This window comes from Macrobrachium nipponense, chromosome 19 (assembly GCF_015104395.2).
Source record: "Macrobrachium nipponense isolate FS-2020 chromosome 19, ASM1510439v2, whole genome shotgun sequence".
Lineage (NCBI taxonomy): Eukaryota > Metazoa > Arthropoda > Malacostraca > Decapoda > Palaemonidae > Macrobrachium > Macrobrachium nipponense.
The window spans coordinates 5671808-5692909 of NC_061088.1; the positions used below are offsets into that span (position 1 = coordinate 5671808).

Here is a 21102-nt window from a genome sequence, read left to right on the forward strand (position 1 = left end):
TATGTGTGTTAAAACCTAGTGTTAACCATTGTAAGCCATCTATGTTACGTACCTATTTTAATTTATAAAAAATGCCACTTTTCATGTAATTATGCATATTTTTAATTACACTAACCTGGACTATTTGCGTAATGTATTTCATCAATATTGTTTGTAACGCAAGCTTACGATTACTAAGACATTGGTGAAACAACGTAGGTGATTTGTGTTTGAAAAACGTGAATAAATAACAAATAATGTTAATGTTTTTATCAGACTTAAAAGGTGAAAAAAAAGTGAAAAGACCTTGCTATCATTTTTATCTTTAAAGTTAATTTTGTGTTCAAATTTTCCTTAATCCTTAGCAAACCAATAATTAAATTAATAACTCAATACATGAATAAATTACTAAATAAGTAAATACACTGATAAACAAAATCATACCAGGAAATGTATGGTTTTGTTTATATATATATTTACTTAGTTATTTGTTTATGTATTGAGCTATTTATACAATTATTGGTTTATTTTTGTACCAGAGAGAGAGAGAGAGAGAGAGAGAGAGAGAGAGAGAGAGAGAGAGAGAGAGAGAGAGAGAGAGAGAGATTGTACAAAATCACATTATACAGGCAGAGATACAATTATTGTACATTCAAGAATTCAGCAGAGCCTTGCCAAAGTCCAAGGCTTTATTTTATTTTTTTTCCTTTTAATGAGGCTCTAAGACCTTGTACCTTGTTTATGTAAGGTCTTTTCATACATTAGTCTGTTTATTCATTGATATAGTATTTAGATCTGTCACTTAGTATATATTACCTATCTTGTTGAGATAGTTTTCCACTGATTATGTTAATGGTTATTTTAAATTCTATTAATTTAATCGTGCAGAAAACGAGAGAATATTCAGGACAACGAGACAACTTGTTTTTGCCAACATAAATAAAGGAAAAAGTTTGTATTTCTGAGGTAAAATATACGTATATAATATATATTCTATTTAGCAATTCAAACCCAAAGTATTCCTACGTTTGCTACCTTGTCATGTATGCTATTTATAGGCCCCACCGGCCATGCCAGAGACCAAGTGTTTGTAATATTCATTAATCTGTCATCTGCCATTGACAGGAGTCTCTAATATATTCTGTCTTTGGACAATTTATGAAAGTATTTGATAAATTCAGAGTACAAGCAGTTCGTTTCCCATACGCCATTTAGAGCTAAATATAATGTTAGCGTTTTCTTTGAAAGGGATTCAGAGAAAACGGTAGAATATTACGTGGCAGACTTTGATAGAATTAAAGTTTGTGTTTATATCGATGATTTTATGAAATTTTTGATAAGATAGCTTTAATATCTTATCTTGATTATTATGTATTCCAGACGATCGTTATTCCATGATACGATTGGACGTACAATTTATGTCGATGTCATGAAATTATTTGATAATAAATAATAATAAATATATTATATAATGTTATATGTTAATTAAAACAATCATTATTCCGTCACGTGCTTTATGTTTTATACGTGATAATGAAAGCATATATTTACATTATTTAGATAGCGGCTATACCACCGCTGCAAAACATAGACCTATTATACGTGCGTGGACACATATTTAGCATAATAAATAAAGCAAAAATAACGTATTTGGAAACGACATAACATAATAATTATGTAATAAGTCATGAAACTGGAATTTATAACCTAATAATACCAGGTAGATAGCAGCTATCCAACCGTTGCAGAACATAGGCCTATAGACATACATGCACACATGTTTCGTTACATAAACTGAATAAAAATAACGTATTTAGAAACGACATAACATAATTTCGTAATAAGCCATAAAAAGTAGATTTCTGACCTAATGGCCCCCAATTTAGATAATTCTTGAAACCACCCACAATTTCTCAATCGGAGGAATTCAGACAATTTGGCACCTCGAGTCTAGTAGCCCAGACAGTCTTTAGTTGACCTAACCTGGTCTGGCTTCTCTTTTTAGTTGAAGGTCGACCTTTGGTAGGTCATTTTCCAAAGTTTATTAGATAGATTTAGTGAGTTTTATTTATATTTTATTTGGAAATGTATGTTTTGGTTACTTTATTCCTACCGGTTTGGTATGTTATTTTGTTCTTGCAAGTAGGATTGGTTTCAGTGTAGGCCTATATGTCATCTTGAAGGAATTTGATATGGTGGGTGATGTTTTAAACTGATATTGATGCTCTCTCTCTCTCTCTCTCTCTCTCTCTCTCTCTCTCTCTCTCTCTCTCTCTCTCTCTCTGTGTGTGTGTGTGTGTATATATATATATATATATATAATGTATATATTATATATATATATATATATATATATATATATACATACATATACGTACATACGTACAAAATCACGTGCATACATGCATACATTATATTTGTAAGCATGTATGTGAATAAGGTTGCAAGCATCTTCATGAACATTTGCTCTAAAAGAGCACAACTAAACGCATGTCTTCGAAAAGAGTTGGAGTGTCTCCAACGTATATTTCACCACCACACTTTCTTAAGGAGAAGAGATACTGTACATCTTCTGTAGTTGCCAAAAGGGAAATGTGTTGGAGTTACGGAAAGATGTTCAGTACTTTTATAAATAAGTTTGCATTCTTTAGGGTTCCTGATTATAATTTGTTTAAAAAGATGGGCAGATGTTGACTGGGAGTGTGATACTGTTAGGTTATAATTGAGCTCAGTATTGGAGATGATCTGTGTACGATTTAGATACTGGTAGTTAGGCTTAAGTAGTATGTGTTTAATATGGTATATATATATATATATATATATATATATATATATATATATATATATATATATGCACTTACGAAGATACTGACCACTGAACGCATTAGAAACCATTATAATACCATTAGTCATTAAGAGAGGCATAAGTCTAGGGCTACCCCTTTTAGGTTTAAAGATTTTATCACTTGACCACGTGCCCATACCCTCTTTCTCTCTCTCTCTCTCTCTCTCTCTCTCTCTCTCTCTGGTTCACGAGGTTAAATATGAGGAAACATTGGTTTTTCTCTCATGTGGGGCGGGGGTTTAGAGAGAGCAAATTAGAGAAAAGAGAGAGAGAGAGAGAGAGAGAGAGAGAGAGAGAGATGAAAGAGAGAAATAGAGGAGAAAAAATGAGAGAGAGAGAGAGAGAGAGAGAGCAGAGAGAGAGAGAGAGATAGAAATGAGAGAAATAGAGGAGAAAATGTTGAGAGAGAGAGAGAGAGAGAGAGAGAAGAGAGAGATAGGAAATGAGAGAAATAGAGAGAAAGTTAGATGAGAGAGAGAGAGAGAGAGAGAGAGAGAGAGAGAGAGCTAGAAAGATAGGAAATGAGAGAAATAGAGTAGGAGAAAAATATTGAGAGAGAGAGAGAGGTGTGGCGGGGGTTGAGAGAGAGAAACCTAGAGAAAGAAAGAGAGAGAGAGAGAGCCAGAGAGAGAGGGAGAGAGAAATAGAGTAGGAGAGAGAGAAAGAAACCTTGAGAGGAGAGGAGACGAGAGAGAGAGAGAGAGAGAGAGAGAGAGAGAGAGAAAATAGTAGAGAGAGAGAGGAAACATTGAGAGAGAGAAAGAGGAAAAGAAAAGAGAGAGAGATAGAGAGAGAGAGGAGGGAGCATAGAGCGAGAGAAAAGAGGAATGAGAGAGAGATAAGTAGAGAGAGAGAGAAAACATTGAGATGGAGAGGAGAGAGAGGGAAAAGAGGAGAGAGAGACGAGAGAGAGAGAGAGAAATAAGAGTAGAGATGAGAGACAAATTTGAGAGAGAGAGAGAGAGCCGAGAGAGAGGAAAGAGAGAGAAATGCGTAAGAGAGATAGAGGAAAACACATTGAGAGAGAGAGAGAGAGAAACCTTATCCTTAACCTTACCTTACATTCTTGTTCGGGTTGTTTGCCCCAGGTCCCTCAGTGTGAGGCACCTCTAATGTCTACCAGAGAGTTGCTAGTACATCTTCCGGTATATTTTGCATCTTCCAATCTTGGATGGTCTGGGATGCAGTTTAGATATTTGTCGAGCTTATTCTTAAACACATCTACGCTCACTCCTGATATATTCCTCAGATGAGCTGGCAACGCATTGAATAGACGCTGCATTATCGATGCTGGTGCGTAGTGGATTAATGTCCTGTGTGCTTTCCTTATTTTTCCTGGTATATTTTTGGGCACTATTAATCTACCTCTGCTTGCTCTTTCTGATATTTTTAGTTCCATGATATTTTCTGCTATTCCTTCTATCTGTTTCCATGCCTGAATTATCATGTAGCGTTCTCTTCTCCTTTCCAGACTATATAATTTAAGAATTGTAGTCTTTTCCAGTAGTCTAGGTCCTTAACTTCTTCTATTCTAGCTGTAAAGGACCTTTGTACACTCTCTATTTGTGCAATATCCTTTTGATAGTGTGGGTACCATATCATATTGCAATATTCAAGTGGACTACGAACATATGTTTTATAAAGCATAATCATGTGTTCAGCTTTTCTTGTTTTGAAGTGCCGTAACAACATTCCCATTTTTGCTTTACATTTTGCCAACAGAGTTGCTATTTGATCATTGCATAATAACATGTTCCTATTTCATCATCACACCAAGGTCTTTAACTGCTTCCTTATTTGTGATGGTCTCATTATTAGGTCCCTTATATGCATATATCTTTCTTTCTCTGTCTCCATAATTTATTGATTCAAATTTATCAGAGTTAAATACCATCCTATTTACCTCTGCCCAATCATATACTTTGTTAAGGTCTCTTTGTAGAGCGTTCCTATCTTCATCACAAGTAATTTCTCTACTTATTCTTGTGTCATCAGCGAAACTACTCACTACCGAATCCTTAACATTACTGTCTATGTCTTCAATCATAATAACAAACAGTATTGCAGCTAACACCGTACCTTGCGGCACACCGGATATTACCTTGGCTTCATCCGATTTCTCGTCGTTTGCAATAACTATCTGTTTTCTGTTGTGTAAAAATTCTTTTAACCATCTTCCTACTTTATCCACGATATTGTGTTTTCTAATTTTCTTCGCTAATATATTATGGTCTACTTTGTCAAAAGCTTTTGCAAAGTCTAAATAAACCACATCTGTTTCATTTCCGCTTTTCATATTTTTGAATATGTTCTCACGGTGGACTAACAGTTGGGTTTGTGTACTTTTTCCGGGTACGAACCATGTTGTCCTTTATTAAACAAATTATTTTTTATTAAATGTTTCATAATATTTTTCTTCATTACCCTTTCATACACTTTCATAATATGTGATGTTAGACTCACAGGCCTATAATTACTTGCCTCTAGTCTTGATCCACTTTTGAAAGTAGGGGTAATATATGCTAATTTGTGCTCATCATAAATCTTGCCTGTATCTACACTTTGTCTTAATAATATTGCAAGTGGCTTTGCGATAGAATGAACTACTTTCTTTAACAGAGAAGAAAAATATGGAGAGAGAGACAGACAGAACGAGAGAGAGAAAAAAAATAATGAGAGAGAGAGAGAGGGAGAGAGGTCATGGTGATCAAGGTTCACTTTTCAATTGATTCACTATGGCTGTCAAAGTCCACATCGCCAACATTTGCCTGGTTCTGGAGGTCCATCTCCAACATCCATTCGTTTATGATATCTGGTTTGAAAGGTCCACAACCTCCACCATTAGCTTTGATCTTTTGGGGTCCACATCTCGAGCCATAGCTTAGTGTTTAATGCCCACCTTTTTAGCTATAGCATTGTATAGAAGTCTGCTTCTTCCAAAAATTGTACAAGAATTTATTCTTGTTTCTCTGCGTCAGTCTTTTTTTTAAGACTGTGTGTGGCACCCTGTGCTTTCTGCCATTGTTACCCACTACATCTAAATGTTTGTGTTTTTTTTGCTCTCAGCTGTGCTTGTTTGTTTTGTGTAAAATATTGTTTACAGTTTTTAGTGTTCATTAATGTTTTCTTTAAACCGCTTTATATTGTATACATGACAATGAAAGCATATATTTACCTTATATAGATAGAGGCTATTCAACCCTTACAAAACATAGACCTATAGGCATGCGTGCACTCATATTTTATTTTGTTTAAGATATTGTTTACAGTTTTTAGTGTTCATTAAAGTTATTTTAAAACCGTTTTAAAACACTATTGCTACAACATCAATTTCTGTCTTGAATATCCCATCATTCCCCTACCCATCATCACAAAATGCACCTGTGGCAAATGAAGAATTAAAGTAAATAAAACCTAACATACCGATTTGAAAGATGACCCCAGACGACCCTTAAATAACCGACAGTCATCCCTCAGAGCAGAAATGTCAGCGGGAGTGGCTGTTATTCGAGACAGCAAAGGAGATAAATATAAAATCGCCCATTGAGGAAGCAAAACATCCGAGTGGTGTAGTGCTAGACGAGAGAGAGAGAGAGAGAGAGAGAGAGAGAGAGAGAGAGAGAGAGAGAGGTGTATTGGACAGCTCTCTCCCCTTGAGTCATCCGGGCAAGGCGTCGGCCTTTGCCAACTCTTTAATTCTCTTCTACCCACTGGGCATTTCCCCTACCCCTTAACCCTCTCCCTCATCGCTACCTGTCTCTGCACCTCCCCCCCTTAGGGGGATATCCTTATTACACCCTCCCCTAGACCCCCCATCCCTTTACCTGAATTATCCTTTCTCTCCTCCCCATTTTTGAAAACTTTTATACGAAAGTACCCGTAAGTACCCTTTCCCCTCTATGAAAGTATGTTCTCCTAACTTTACCTTGCCATACCTTAAGCCACATCGTCCTAACACCTCCCCCCCTTACCAAATTTAGAAGCTACCCCCTCCCAGATGCCCTGTACCTGAAGCATCCTGAAGCTACCCTCTCCTAAGGGCTCCTTATACCTGAAGGAAGTACCTCCATGTGACACAACTGCAAACGGTCTAATTTTGTTGTTTGTTTGTTTTTTTCGCTACACGAAAGGAAAGATTTAATGTCACGTCTCGGTGAGCTATTTTGCTCTCTGGTGTCGTGATGAGTCGGCTGCAATATTTAGCTTAGGGTAGACTAGGTGGGCACAGTCAGATTATTGCTGTTCGTTGTAACAGTTACCCTTTTTCATTTGTGTAATTGTTTTGTTATAGTAGATTCACATCATCCGTGCATTTGATGTCTAGGCCAGCCCCTTACGACGCTCCTGATTGGCTGTTGATAAGCCAATCACAGGGCTGGAAACTCTCAGCCTCTCTCTCAAGAGTTCACATAGGCAGGATGTATGTTCCACCTCTCCTGAGGGATGCTTTTGAAAAACATATTCCTCAGGAGAGGTGGAACAGACATCCTGCCTATGTGAACTCTCTCTAGAAATTGAGAATTGCCAGCCCCGTTGATAAGCCTATGTGAATTGGCATATCAGCAGCCAATCAGGAGCGTTGTAAGGGGCTGTCCTAGACATTGAATGCACGGTTGATGTGAATCTACTATAGTACTTAGTAGGGAAAAACTCTCTATCACGAGAGTATATATAATGTTCTAAAGGGTCCACAATAATGCAAAGTGTAAAAAGTCCGTGTATAATTTTGAAGACTTTACAGATAGCTTTCGAACCCTTCCCTGGGTTCGAAAGCTATCTGTAAAGTCTTCAAAATTATACACGGACTTTTTACACTTTGTATTATTGTGGACCCTTTAGAACATAGTACTGAGTTTTCAGACAGGAGTACAGTTTAACTTCTTTGGATCAAATTCAGAGGTCCGTCGATACCTTGTAGAAGTAATGACGATTGGACATTGTAAGCTACTGTGAAGTGATATGTGTTGAACAGTGATCAGTGATTGTATGAAATTAAGTCTCTCTATGTATCCCTCTACATATGTTTCTTGCCGATACAGAAATGATTCCCATTAACTCTAATCTAAAACGTTGTCAGCTTCTGTCATCAAAATGTATTAGTAGAAAATGTTACTGTGAAACCAATTGTATGGACACCTGAGCCTTAACTATAAAAGAATCGTCTGTTCGATGATCCTCATAGAATGATTCCGAAATATAGTAAAAAGATAATAGAGCTATTAAAAAAAACTAGGTATCGTTTGGAACTAGTATATGGTAGAATGTCTGTCAGTCTTATCCCTTTCAAAGTAAATAAATTATGCCGATTTTGATCTGATATAGAATGCTACAAACTTTGGTCAGATTCTGTTGTCATATATATATACTATATATATAATATATATATATATATATATATATATATTATATATATATATATATATATATATATATATATATATATATATACTATTTCTTATCCATTTTTGGATACGCTTACCATTGCAAGCCTTGAATCCTGATGGGGAATAAGTGAAGAAATTACCACCGTATATTGGAGCATTTGAAGGCTTCAGCAAGACGTCTATAATACTCCATTTTATAGAATATAAATATATATATATATATATATATATATATATATATATATATATATATATATATATATATATATATATATATATATATATTATATTAATATTTACAACATTGCAAATAAGCTCAGATATAATATATAGATAATATATATATATATATATAATATATATATTATATATACTATATATATTTATATTTATATATATTATTATTTTATATATATATATATTATAGTAATATAGATTTAATTATATATTTAAGATAATATAATATATATATAGATTAATAATATGTATTATATATATATATATATAGTTATATATAGAGATATATACATATATATATATATATAAAATATTATAGTATATATATATATTAAATATATAATATTATATATATATATTATATATTGTATATATATCTATATATATATATATTTATATATAAGATATTTTTTTTATATATATATATAATATATATCTAATCTATATATATAATATATATATATATATAAATATATATATATTATTATATTATAAATGTATATAAATTATATATATATTATATATATATATATATATTATATAGCTATTTATATATATATTATATATAGCTATATTTAATATATAATATGAGCTATTTGCAGTTGTAAATATTAATTATATATATTATATATTCATTACATTATATTTGGCCAAGAAAAGTGATGTCAACTAATGCCACGGTGCCATCACCAACAGAGGGCCCCCCCCCCCCCCACTTGGCATTTTGGCAAGTGCCACGTAATGCCAACTATGCTTGGCACCTTTATTTCAAATGGATAAGCCGAAATGACACTGGCAAAGGCATTTCTAACCCACTACAGGTCTGGGCAGATACCAGCCATATTTATATGTATACTGGGAACATATATATATATATATATATATTTATAATATATATATATGATATATATATATATATATAATATATATATCTATATATATATATATATATATATCTATATATATATATAGTATATATATGTTTCCCAGTATACTATAATATGGCCTTTGCCAGTGTCATTTCGGCTTAACCATTTGAAATAAAGGTGCCAAGCATAGTTGGGCATTACGTGGCACTTGCCCAAGTGCCAAGTGGGGGCTTTGTAGGTGATGGCACCGTGGAATTAGTTGACATCACCTTTCTTGGCCAAATATAATGCAATGAATTGGAGATTGTTTTAGATGTCAGTGAGCCCTTTTGAGGTCACTTCTTGAATTCTTAGGATTATTCAGGCGATGGTGAATTTATTCCAATTATAACAGAATATTAGTTAAGCTTTACATCGTATTTGTAATGAGTAGAAGTAGTACATTATTGCGGGAATTCGAAGCCTAATCACATTTCCATGATAATTGGATATCAGTTCGTTACGCAAAACGCAAATTCGCTCATTAAATTTAAGCTTACCCAAGGACCTCATTAGTCGTTTTCTGGTTAAAAAAAAACTCAAGAACTCTTGTTTTGATTTGGAACGAAGCCTATTTGCAAAGATTATTTACAAAGATTACTTACAAAGCTTATTTGCGAGTAGTGGTTGGACAAGTTACGCGCGGAATTTGAGACTAAATAGTACTTCGTATTTACCTACGCATTTCGCTTACTGCGTTACGCTAATTTTGCGATTTTTTTTAAATGGCGTATTTTTATGTCCCAGAAATCTTGTCTAGCTATACTTCACTGATAGCTCTCTTTAACTGGGTTTGCGTTACAATTTGAAAACTTCTTTCGGTGAAGTCTATCTGCAGGTTATCAAGTTGCATTTTACATGGTATTTGCAATAAAAGTAACTTGCATACTTTTAAGATGATTTTGCATGCGTTCCGAGTAAGCTGGAGGTCGGATCACGCCTTGTTGTACTGAAAGCCGATTTAAATGCTTTAAGAACTGGTAAATAGAACAGCGAGTGAAAAATAAAATATTTTAAAATATAAGAAAATCTTTCCGTGTGATATAACATATATCTTCGGCTCGTACCTTATTAATCTTGACTAGTTGTAAAAATTTTTTAAAACTATAATTATGTTTCTAAGAACGTCAAGGTTTTTCTTATCATTCTTTCGTGGTATTATATTTTGATGTTGAAATCATCCATCGCCTTGTTATGTGTAATTCAATGTACATGTAGCAGATAAAAGAGCCCATAGAAGCATCTCTGAAGTAAGATCAAGCGATAGGTTAAAATTATCTTGTATACTCTCTAAATAACAGTTCATTTATTTCTTCAAAATTGTTTTATTTTATGCAATTTCATTCCGATAAATAAATCATAAATATCCTATCCTAAAATTCCTGTAACTTTAACTCGATGCGAAACACCTTTTTCAGATCTTTTTAGGCTCTTCTATAGACCTTTCCCAGTTTCCGCCACCCCCCCCCCCTAACAAGAGTAACAACAGCAAGAACCAGAACAACAATAACAACAACAACATCAACAACAAAGTAGTTTGTAGGCTTACTCCCCGAGTAAGCGATAGTAGTTCATGTAGACTGTCTTCAAGAATTTTTATTTTTTATTTTTTGTGACGCTGTAATGGAGATTCTTCAAAATATTCCCGGAAAAATACTGCAATTCTATCAGTTTTAACTCATTAATAAAATAATTTTATTTATTTAGGTATAAAATGATACAGAGACAGTTTTTATTTATTGTGTTGCGCTGTAATGGAGATTCATGGAGAAAATTACTGGAAAAATTAACTGCACTTTTCACCAGTTTCAACTGATTAAAAAAATAATTTTATTTAGGCCTGTAATAACAGAGACGGAACTTACTTTTCCAATTTTCGTGAGACTTAAATTCGTTGTTCGTGAGCACGAATTTAATCCTTGTCGTTAAACGGGAATTTCGTGTAATTGAACGAACGTGAAGTGAGATAAACCAGCATATAAAGTTACAAGAATTCGCAGAGAAAAGTATTTAAGTATGTAAGTGTCATAGTAAACTTTTCGTTGCGTATCCAAATACTGTGACCTCATTCTTGGGATACTCTGTGACCAAATTCTTCAAGTTCCTTGTGAAGTAAATTGCCTTAGACAATTTTTACTGTGAATCTAAATTATTGCTGAAATAGTGACCACACAGACGGGAAATAAAGTGAAAATCATTCCAGGGATGAGATTGCATGCCCCATGACCTTCTCCGATCTGACAGCAACCCACAGTAGTCTGGTAACTAATAGGTACATGATTCACACGCTTAATTCACCTGTTTTCAATGACCTTTCTCTCTAGCACGTCTCTCATTTTCCCATCAATTTTGATTAAGCAGAAAGTTGGCATAAAGAAAAGCTAAGTTGAAAGAGGCCACAAGGGGAAGTGGTGAAAGTTAGATTAGAGAAAGCATGCGCCTGAAGCCATAGATGTAATCTTACAGAATATTTAATACCATCTACAGTACGCCACTTAAGGCACACTGTAAGCAGCACCCTGCTACGGTTTTCGTTGAAAACGAGGAAAGAATGTACTTTATTAGAAGTACAATTAGGCCAAGTGAAATGTTCTGCTATAAGTAATATTATCACTTGAATATATGACATTGGTTCTAGTATAAGTAGTCACCAACATGTCACTGACACGTCGCTCTCATGTCACGTACATGTCAGTGACATAGTGCATTGTTCTCCCGTTCTGTCGCCAAAATTGCAGCGTGGAGGTGGCATCTGGTGCCAAATATGAAGTCTCCCCCTTCCCCCGCCCCCTCCATCCTTTCCCTCCCCTCTCCCCACAAAAATAAAATAAATAAGAGAGAAAGAGAGACTTTAAAGAGAGGTTCACGAACCTTTATTGGGTCAGGAAGTTTTGGTCATAAGGCAACAATTTGGCTTCAACTCGACCACGAATTCTTAAGATGAAGTTCTCGTCGAGTTCTGGGTCTGAAGTATAGGCATATTTTTAAGTCGTTTCTTTGATGTTTATCTTCCTTTTTATACCTTCTTTTCCACTTTTTATTTGGTGTTTTTATTTCGGTTTATATACTCATTTATCCTTTCTTTTTTTTTTAAGTGAAAATGATTTCTTTAAAGTTTTGATTGAAGTTTAAACTTTCTTTTCTACTTTCTGTTTGTAATTGAAAGTATTTTATTTGATGTTTTAATTCTAGCTTTTACTTTCTTTTCTACTTTCTATTTGTAAGTGGAAATTATTTCTTTGATGTTTTACTCTAGTTTATACTTTCTTTTCTACTTTCTATTTGTAAGTGAAAGTATTGTATTTGATGTTTTATTCTAGTTTATACTTTCTTTTCTACTTTCTATTTGTAAGTGAAAGTATTGTATTTGATGTTTTATTAGGTTTATACATTCACATATACTTTCTATTTGTAAGTGAAAGTATTTTATTTGACGTTTTTATTCTAGTTTATACTTTCATTTATACTTTCTACTTGTAAGTGAAAGTATTTTATTCGATGTTTAAATCCAGCGCGTACTCTCATTTGTGCTTTCTATTTGTATTTAAGTGGATATAATTAATTTTTGTACGGGAAACTATGCTAATTTTGTTTAAATTTATAATTAAAATTTTTTTTTTTTCTAGTAATTAGGGAAGGACATTTTTAAGAAATGGATTAGACTTTCTATAACTAAATCCCCTTTTTGAATATCTTTATCACATTTGCATACATTTTTCCTGAGAAATATACAGTTGATGTATTTATTATGCTTTTCCTAATTTATTTTGCTTTTTCTAAAATTGAATTCCTACTCATTTCCTTGGCTGAGTTTGTCCGTAAATTCTCAAGTTTTTATTTGTATCTTTTTGTGTCTTGTTTAGTTTTATTATTTTTGACATCTAATTTATTTTCACTTTTATATTCATTGTTTCCTTTCTGACTTTGAGGTCAAGAAACTCGTGTAGAAGATAATTTTATAACTTAAGAGACCAGTGACCTATTTAGGTCATTGACCCATAATCTGGCAGACGCTGTTCATTCGTCATTCTCTCTCTCTCTCTCTCTCTCTCTCTCTCTCTCTCTCTCTCTCTCTCTCTCTCTCTCTCAGTGGGCTTTGTGTGTGTGTGTTTATTTTATGTGAGCTAAATGCTTCTTCATCGTCTCTCCCCTGTGGGATCGATCTCAGGTCATTTGCTGGTGAGGTTTATTTCATCTATGCTATCAAAAATATAAAAACACCACTTTATTACCTAACTAGTCACTCTCCCACCAACACATTTTACTTTGCTTTCATCTTAGTAACTCCTAACCACTCTCACCAGTTTGAAATATACGTAATGCATCTCAATCAGTTCTATTTTAAGCTTTTTCTAGATTCACTGTAAGACACATTTACCTTTCCCTGTTATGCTCAGACTTCTCACTCCATCAACAGAATTCCAAGAAATATGTCCTTATAATTCTCGTAGTCCTCCACTGTCGACCAGCAATTTTCGTCAGTTAAAAATAATTGAAATTTATAAAGATTTTAATAAACATGTTATAAAAAAGAGAGAAACTTGCTGATTGTTTTGAACCCCGGAAATGCCTTGACACTGTTTATACTGAAACATTTCTCTCTGTGGCTGTAAATAATTTCCTTTGCCAAATTCGTTTGGGGGAAATTTGGCTTTTACATTCTGGCCAGAAGCACCACGGTTCATTGATTCAGTTTAACAATAAACTTTTAATATATTTGGTTCTTAGGGCCTGATCTTGTGCCGCAGTTATCGTTCCTTCAGTTTCCTTCTTGAGCTCTCCCCTCAGTAGCCATTGCCACGTGTCATCGCTGGCTAGTTCTTTAGTCTGTCTCATGTATTGTCCGTGCATTAGTTTGTTGTGCCATTCCTCTGTTCTGCTTGTCATTCTCCTGTCTCTGTATATTTGTGGGTCTTCGTCTACTGTTATCAGTCCTTCTTTCCATGCACTCTTGAGCCACTCGTCTTCACTGGTTTTCATATTTTGCCCCAGTGCTCTGTTCTCGATGTTGACGCAGTCCTCTATGCTTAGTAATACCCTCCTTCCTTCCTTTCGTGTTATGTATAGTCTGTCCGTATTTGCTCTTGGGTGTAGTGCTTTGTGTATTGTTATATGTTTATGCTGCGAAGTTCTGCCTTCGTCCATTCCACTATTCCTGCGCTGTATCTGATTACTGGCACTGCCCATGTGTTTATGGCTTTTATCATATTTCCGGCGCTGAGTTTTGACTTGAGTATCGCCTTGAGTCTCTGCATATATTCTTTCCTGATCGTATTCTTCATCTCTTGGTGTTTTATATCCCCTCCTTCCATTATTCCCAGGTATTTGTATCCTGTCTCATCTATGTGTTTGATGTTGCTCCCATCTGGTAGCTTTATCCCTTCAGTTCTCGTTACTTTGCCTTTTTGTATGTTGACTAAGGCGCATTTTTCTATTCCAAACTCCATCCTTATGTCCCCAGATACAATCCTTACAGTCTGGATTAGGGTATCTATTTCCTTGATTCTCTTACCATACAGCTTGATGTCGTCCATGAACATCAGATGGTTGATTCTGTTGCCTCTTTTCTTGAGTTGGTACCCAGCATCCATCTTCTGCAGTACCTTTGTCATGGGAATCATGGCTACTACGAAGAGTAGTGGGGACAGTGAGTCGCCCTGAAAGATCCCTCTCCTGATATTAACCTCTGCTAGTCTTATTCCAGAGCTTGTAAGTATTGTATTCCAGTTGCGCATTGTATTTTTGAGGAAGCTGATGGTGTTTTCCTCTGCCCCATATATTTTCAGGCATTCTATTAGCCATATGTGTGGTATCATGTCGAAGGCTTTCTTATAGTCTATCCATGCCATGCTTAGGTTGGTTTTCCTTCTCTTACTGTTCTTCATTACCATTTTGTCTATCAGGAGCTGGTCTTTTGTGCCCCTACACTTCCTTCTGCAGCCTTTCTGTTGGTGGGGGATGGTGTTTGTATCCTCTAGGTAATTGTATAGCCTTTCACTGATGGTACCTGTTAGTAACTTCCACATTATTGGTAGGCAGGTGATAGGCCTGTCGTTACTGGCTATATTTCCCTTACTCTTGTCTTTTTGTACTAAGGATGTTCTTCCTGTGGTCATCCATTTGGGTGCATGGGGATTTGAGATACAATGCTGGAGTTGCTCTGCTATTCGTGGGTGTAGAGCCTTGAAGTTTTTGAGCCAGTATCCATGGACTACATCGGGACCTGGGGCTTTCCAGTTGGGTATTTTCTTTAGTTGGTTATTATTATTATTATTATTATTATTATTATTATTTTATTATTATTATTATTATTATTATTATTATTATTATTATAGTCATCCTATTCGACTGGGTAGCTTTTGCAGTGTGGGATTCCGGATTGCATCCTGCCTCCTTAGGAGTCCATCACTTTTCCCACTTACGTGCGCCGTTTCCAGGACCACAAACTTCTGCATGAATCCTGGAGCTACTTCGGCATCTATAGTTTTTCCAGGTTCCTTTCCATGGATCTTGGGATCGTGCCTCCTAGTTTCCCTATGATTATGGGTACAGCTTCCACTGGCATATCCCATATCCTTCTTATTTCTATTTTCAGGTCTTGATACTTATAAATTTTTTCTCCCTCTTTCTCATCTACTCTGGTGTCCCATGGTATTGCCACATCAATGAGTGATACATTTATTATTATTATTATTATTATTATTATTATTATTATTATTATTATTATTATTATTATTATTATTATTATTATTATTATTATATGGGACAAGCCCACAGGTGACACTGGCCGGAAATTCAAGCTTCCAGAAAAATATGATGTTCATTTGAAAGACATTGCAGGAGAACTGAGGAGATAATATCAAGTATAGAGAGAATAGATCTGTCATTAGAAAACAGAGATAGATAAATAAATGGATAAATAAGAAAGTAAATTAATTATTTATGTTGTTCATTTGAGAGAATTACAGAGGAATTAATAAAGAAATAAGACGTCAAAGGTAAAGTAACAAAGACAAATTAACAAATAGATGAAATTGTAAGTGAATCTTTAAAAGTGTAAGTACCTGTTTTTATCAAAGTTTATGATTGTTAAAGATCCACGTAATCAAAGATTTGGACTTTGTTGGTTTACAGAGGTGAGTTGCCTTTCTTGTTGTCTTTGTGTAAGTTATTTTACACGTAATATTTACATTCTTCAAGCCTTTACAAGCCATCTCCCTTCAGCCCTTTGACCGTAAACATTCTTCAGATAACGAAGCCATGTTTTTGTCAACAATGTTCCTGTGGAATGTTAAGGCCTCTTTTGGGCTTAAGTCGGTGAGACTAAGGAATCAACGCTTTAAAGGTTTATTCAAAGAACCTAGGCCTATGTTAACAGTTAAAGAACACAGGTCTATATTGTGCAAAGTTAATATTTAAAGAACTAGGCCTATGCTGTGCAACGTCAACAGCATAGGAACCTAGGCCTGTCTTTTGCAAAGTTAACAGTTGACGAACCTAGGCCTATATTGCACAAAGTTAATGATTAAAGAATCTTAGACCTATATTGTGCAAAGTTAACAGTTGATGAACCTAGACCTATCTTTTACAAAATTAACAGTTAACGAACCTAGGCCCATATTATGCAAAATTAACATGTAACGAACTTATTCCTGTACTACGCAAAGCTAACAGTTAAACCTAAGGCCAACGGTAGATGAGGGACATCCCGTTGCCCTTTCCATCGGCCTCTGTGAACACCAAAACACAAGAAACTCACCAGTCAAAGCCTTCGGAGATGTGGCTGACGATACTCCAGTGGAAATTTTGTACGAGAAACTCCATCTCGGTTTGTGAATTGACGCTCTAGGCCTAGTTTGCTTTTAAGTAAAGTTATTGCAGAGTTCAATTTATTTATGGTTGTTCTTTTTGCAAACAACTGTCTATTAAATCTTGCTGTTTTGGTTCGTATTGCTCTTGGTTTATTTCAGGTGTTTTGACGTTATCGGTCTAAATTTTTCTTGACGAAGGCAAGCTAACCATCTTTGTTTCGCTGTGTCAAGGTTTCATAGTATGGTCCTTTTTACATGTAAACACTTACATATTATCACTAGATTCATCATACATTCGTACAATGAACTTTCTTTCAAATCACGACGTCATTGTAGGCCCGCGTGAACAAACCATTCTTTTAGGCTGAAGTAAAATAGAAAAATAAGTCTAAAATTCTTGGTCTCTATACGTCTCGACTTATCGGTACTTATCTGTACACCGATCCCAGTCTCTTACACTTTCGCGCCAAACCTTCACATTTCCTTTATCACTCGCTAATCGTAGGGAAGAGGACAAAAGGACCTTCACAGACGTGAGAAAGAAACATGACTGGAGATTCGTGAAGGTTTGTCATGACTTAACTACCGGGTTCCCTCAACGGACAAGCCAGAAATAACATATAAGAATATGGCTAGACCCATAACGCGGAGACTGGCTGAGATATAATTATTATTGGCTTAGTGACAACGAAGTGTGTAGGTATAGAGTGTGTGTATATGTGTATGGTGTGTTTTGTAGAAATATTAAGGTTTGTTATTAACGTTTATTGATGTTTACATATCAGCGTTTTGTAGTTTTTTTGTAAAATCTGTGAAGCTGATTGAGAATTTATATTTTTTGCTTTATTTTTGTATTTTGGCGGTTCTAAAGGCTCTCTCTCTCTCTCTCTCTCTCTCTCTCTCTCTCTCTAATATATATATATATATTATATATTGTATATATATATAATATATATAGGTATATATATATATATATATATATATATATATATATATATATTGTATAATATATATATATATATATAGGGTATATATATAATATATTATTATATAATATATATATATATATATATATATATTACATATATATTCGTATAGATATATATAATAATATATAGGATATTTATATATATATATATATATATATTATTATATATATATATATATAATAATATTTGAAATATAATATATATAAAATAATAATATAATATTTGAAAACATTCACACAGTACCACAGAAATCACTGATAAAACCTAATAAGAAAGAATTAGGTCAGTAGAGAGTCCGTCTGACCTCATTCAGAAGCTACGGATACAGCGAAAATAACCTACCTGAATGCTGAGGAGGGGTCGTCGCCCCCCCTGGACGAGTAATACAGGTAATCCGCCAGTTTGGATGGTTTAATCCTTTGCTCTCTTCTCGGGAAAAAAAAGTTCTTGACCTTAAGATCAGTAGATTGTTGACCTTTTATCCTTTTAAGAGAGGTTCTGTGACCTGGTCTGAAGTGTTGACCTCGCAGGTAAAGATGTTTTTCTGAGTGTGCTCTAAAAGAAAATGGATAGAAAAAGAGAGAAAATATTTAATTTATTTTTTTGTGGTTTTTTATTGTGCTCCAAAGAAATTGATAGAAAAGAGAGAAAATATTTATTTTAATTTTTGTGGTTTTTTATTGTGCTCTAAAATGTGCTCTAAAAATGAATAGGAAAAGATAAGAAATATTTATTTTATTTTTTCGTGTTTTTTTCTGATATTGGTGTAAAATGTATTCTCAAAAATGGATGGAAAAAGAGAGAAGTATTTTAAAAATTTTTGTTGTTTTTTTTTATTTTTTTTTTTTTGCGTCCTAAAAAGATTGAAAAAAAGAGAGAAAATATTTTATTTTTGTGTGTTTTTTTTTTATTGCGCTCTAAAAAATGATTGAAAAAAGAGAGAAAATGTTTATTTTATTTTTGTGTGTTTTTTCTGATTGTGGTCTAAAATTTGCTCTAAAAAAATTGATAGAAAAAGATAGAAAATATTGATTTTATTTTGTGTGTTTTTTCTGAATGTGCTCTAAAATTTGTTCTAAAAAATTGATAACAAAGAGAAAATATTTATTTTATTAATACTTTGTTTTTTCCTGCTTGTGCTTTAAAAAATTTATAGGAGAAGAGAGAATATTTATTTTATTTATACTTAGTGTGTGTTTTTCCTGATTGTGCCTTGAAAATGATAGAGGAAGAGAGAATGTTTATATTATCTATACTTTGTGTGTTTTTTCTGCTGTGATAAAAAATAGATAAAGAGAGAATGTTTATATCATTTATACTTAGTGTGTTTTCTCTGTTGTGCCCTAAAAATAGGATAGAAAAAGAAAGAGCATATTTATTTTATATTTATCCTTTGTGTGGGTTTTCCTGCATATGTTTATTGATTATATAGTATATATTTGTTTATCATTTACATATTATTATATATTTGTTTATGTGTTTAAATGATTACAATATTAATCCTAATTGTGTTTATATGATTACACAATAATCCAACTAATATTAATCCAGCTATTTATATCATTTGTTTTTTTTTTAAATATTTTAATATATTTGATCTTCATTTAGATTTTAGTAGCCCAGTTTTGTACTAAAGTTATTGTTGATCATTGATAATTAATCAATTGTAAACCCTGATGATGATATGACCTAGATAATTTGTAATACAAGTAGCCCAGTTTTGTCTTAGGAGACCTGTTCATAATTGATTAAGTCTTGACACCTCATGAGTAAATAATGCAATTATAGTTATAGTTATATCTATATGTTATAGTTTGTGTTACATATTTATAATATATAGTTATGTAGCTATCTTATAGTTATATGTTATAGTTTGTGTTACATATTTATGGTATCTAATTCTATAGTTATTTCCTATCTTATAGTTATATGTTATAGTTTGTGTTACATATTTATAATATATAGTTATTTAGCTACCTTATAGTTTATATGTTATAATTTGTGTTACATATTTATGATAGATAGTTATATAGTTATTTAGCTATCATATAGTTATATGTTATTGTTTTGTTACATATTTATATTATGTAGTTATGTAGTTAATTAGCTATAATATAGTTTGTGATCTATAGTTACAATATAGTATTTGTAGAGAAGTGGTTAAAAATGATGAATATTTGACTGGTGATGTTATAGTGATGCTATAGTTGCAATATAGTTGTTAGTTATTCAGTTATAGTTTGTTATATAGTTATAGTGCAGTATGTGTAGGGAAGTGGTTAAGAGCGACAACTACTTAACTGATGATGTTAAAGTGATGTTATGGTTATAATATAGTGATGTTATAGTGTATGGTGCTAGGTATTAGATAGGTATTAGATTGATAATAAGCTTTTTTCAATTATTATAATAATAGTGAATTTATAACTCACAACTAACCTTCTCTTAATTGACCCTCACACTTATCCCCAACAATTCACCAACATCACCAACACTCCCCCTCACCCCCTTTTAACACCACCAACACCAACACCAACACCAACGCCACCACCTTCTCCAACACGATAACCAGAGCCACTGCAAATTGATGTTAAGCTGCTTTCTGGGGTCCCCCCCCCCACCCCCCCCAACCCCCACCCCACCCCTCAGGGCATGTCTTAAGTTTAGTGCCCCTGGGCATGGCGGACGGGCAGGAGTTGGCACCTGGTGAGTGCCAAGTGTGTCTCCTCCTCCTCCTCCTCCTCTCCTCTTCTTCGTCTTCTTCTTCTCTTCTTCTTCAATTGTGTCTTGTTTTTCTTCAATGTGTCTTTTCACTTCTGTAGAATTTTCTCTGTCTTGTCTTCTTCTTCTTCTTCTTCTTCTTCTTCTTCTTCTTCTTCTTCTTCATTTCGTTCATCCTTCAAATCTTTTTTCGTCTTGTGGTTTGTTAATTTATTTATTTTTTTTTCA

The 21102-nt window shown here is 33.8% G+C and overlaps 1 protein-coding gene across 2 annotated transcripts in view; it reads right to left on the reverse strand.

Annotated features, from left to right (window-relative positions):
* Positions 1–20732, reverse strand: part of LOC135213909 (golgin subfamily A member 6-like protein 7) — a 33392-nt gene extending 12660 nt beyond the window's left edge. For both annotated transcript variants that reach the window (XM_064248005.1, XM_064248012.1), the window contains exon 1: positions 20593–20732. The gene's annotated coding sequence lies outside the window, so the exon portion shown is untranslated. The remainder of the gene's footprint in view (positions 1–20592) is intronic.
* Between the last annotated feature and the right edge of the window lie 370 nt (positions 20733–21102).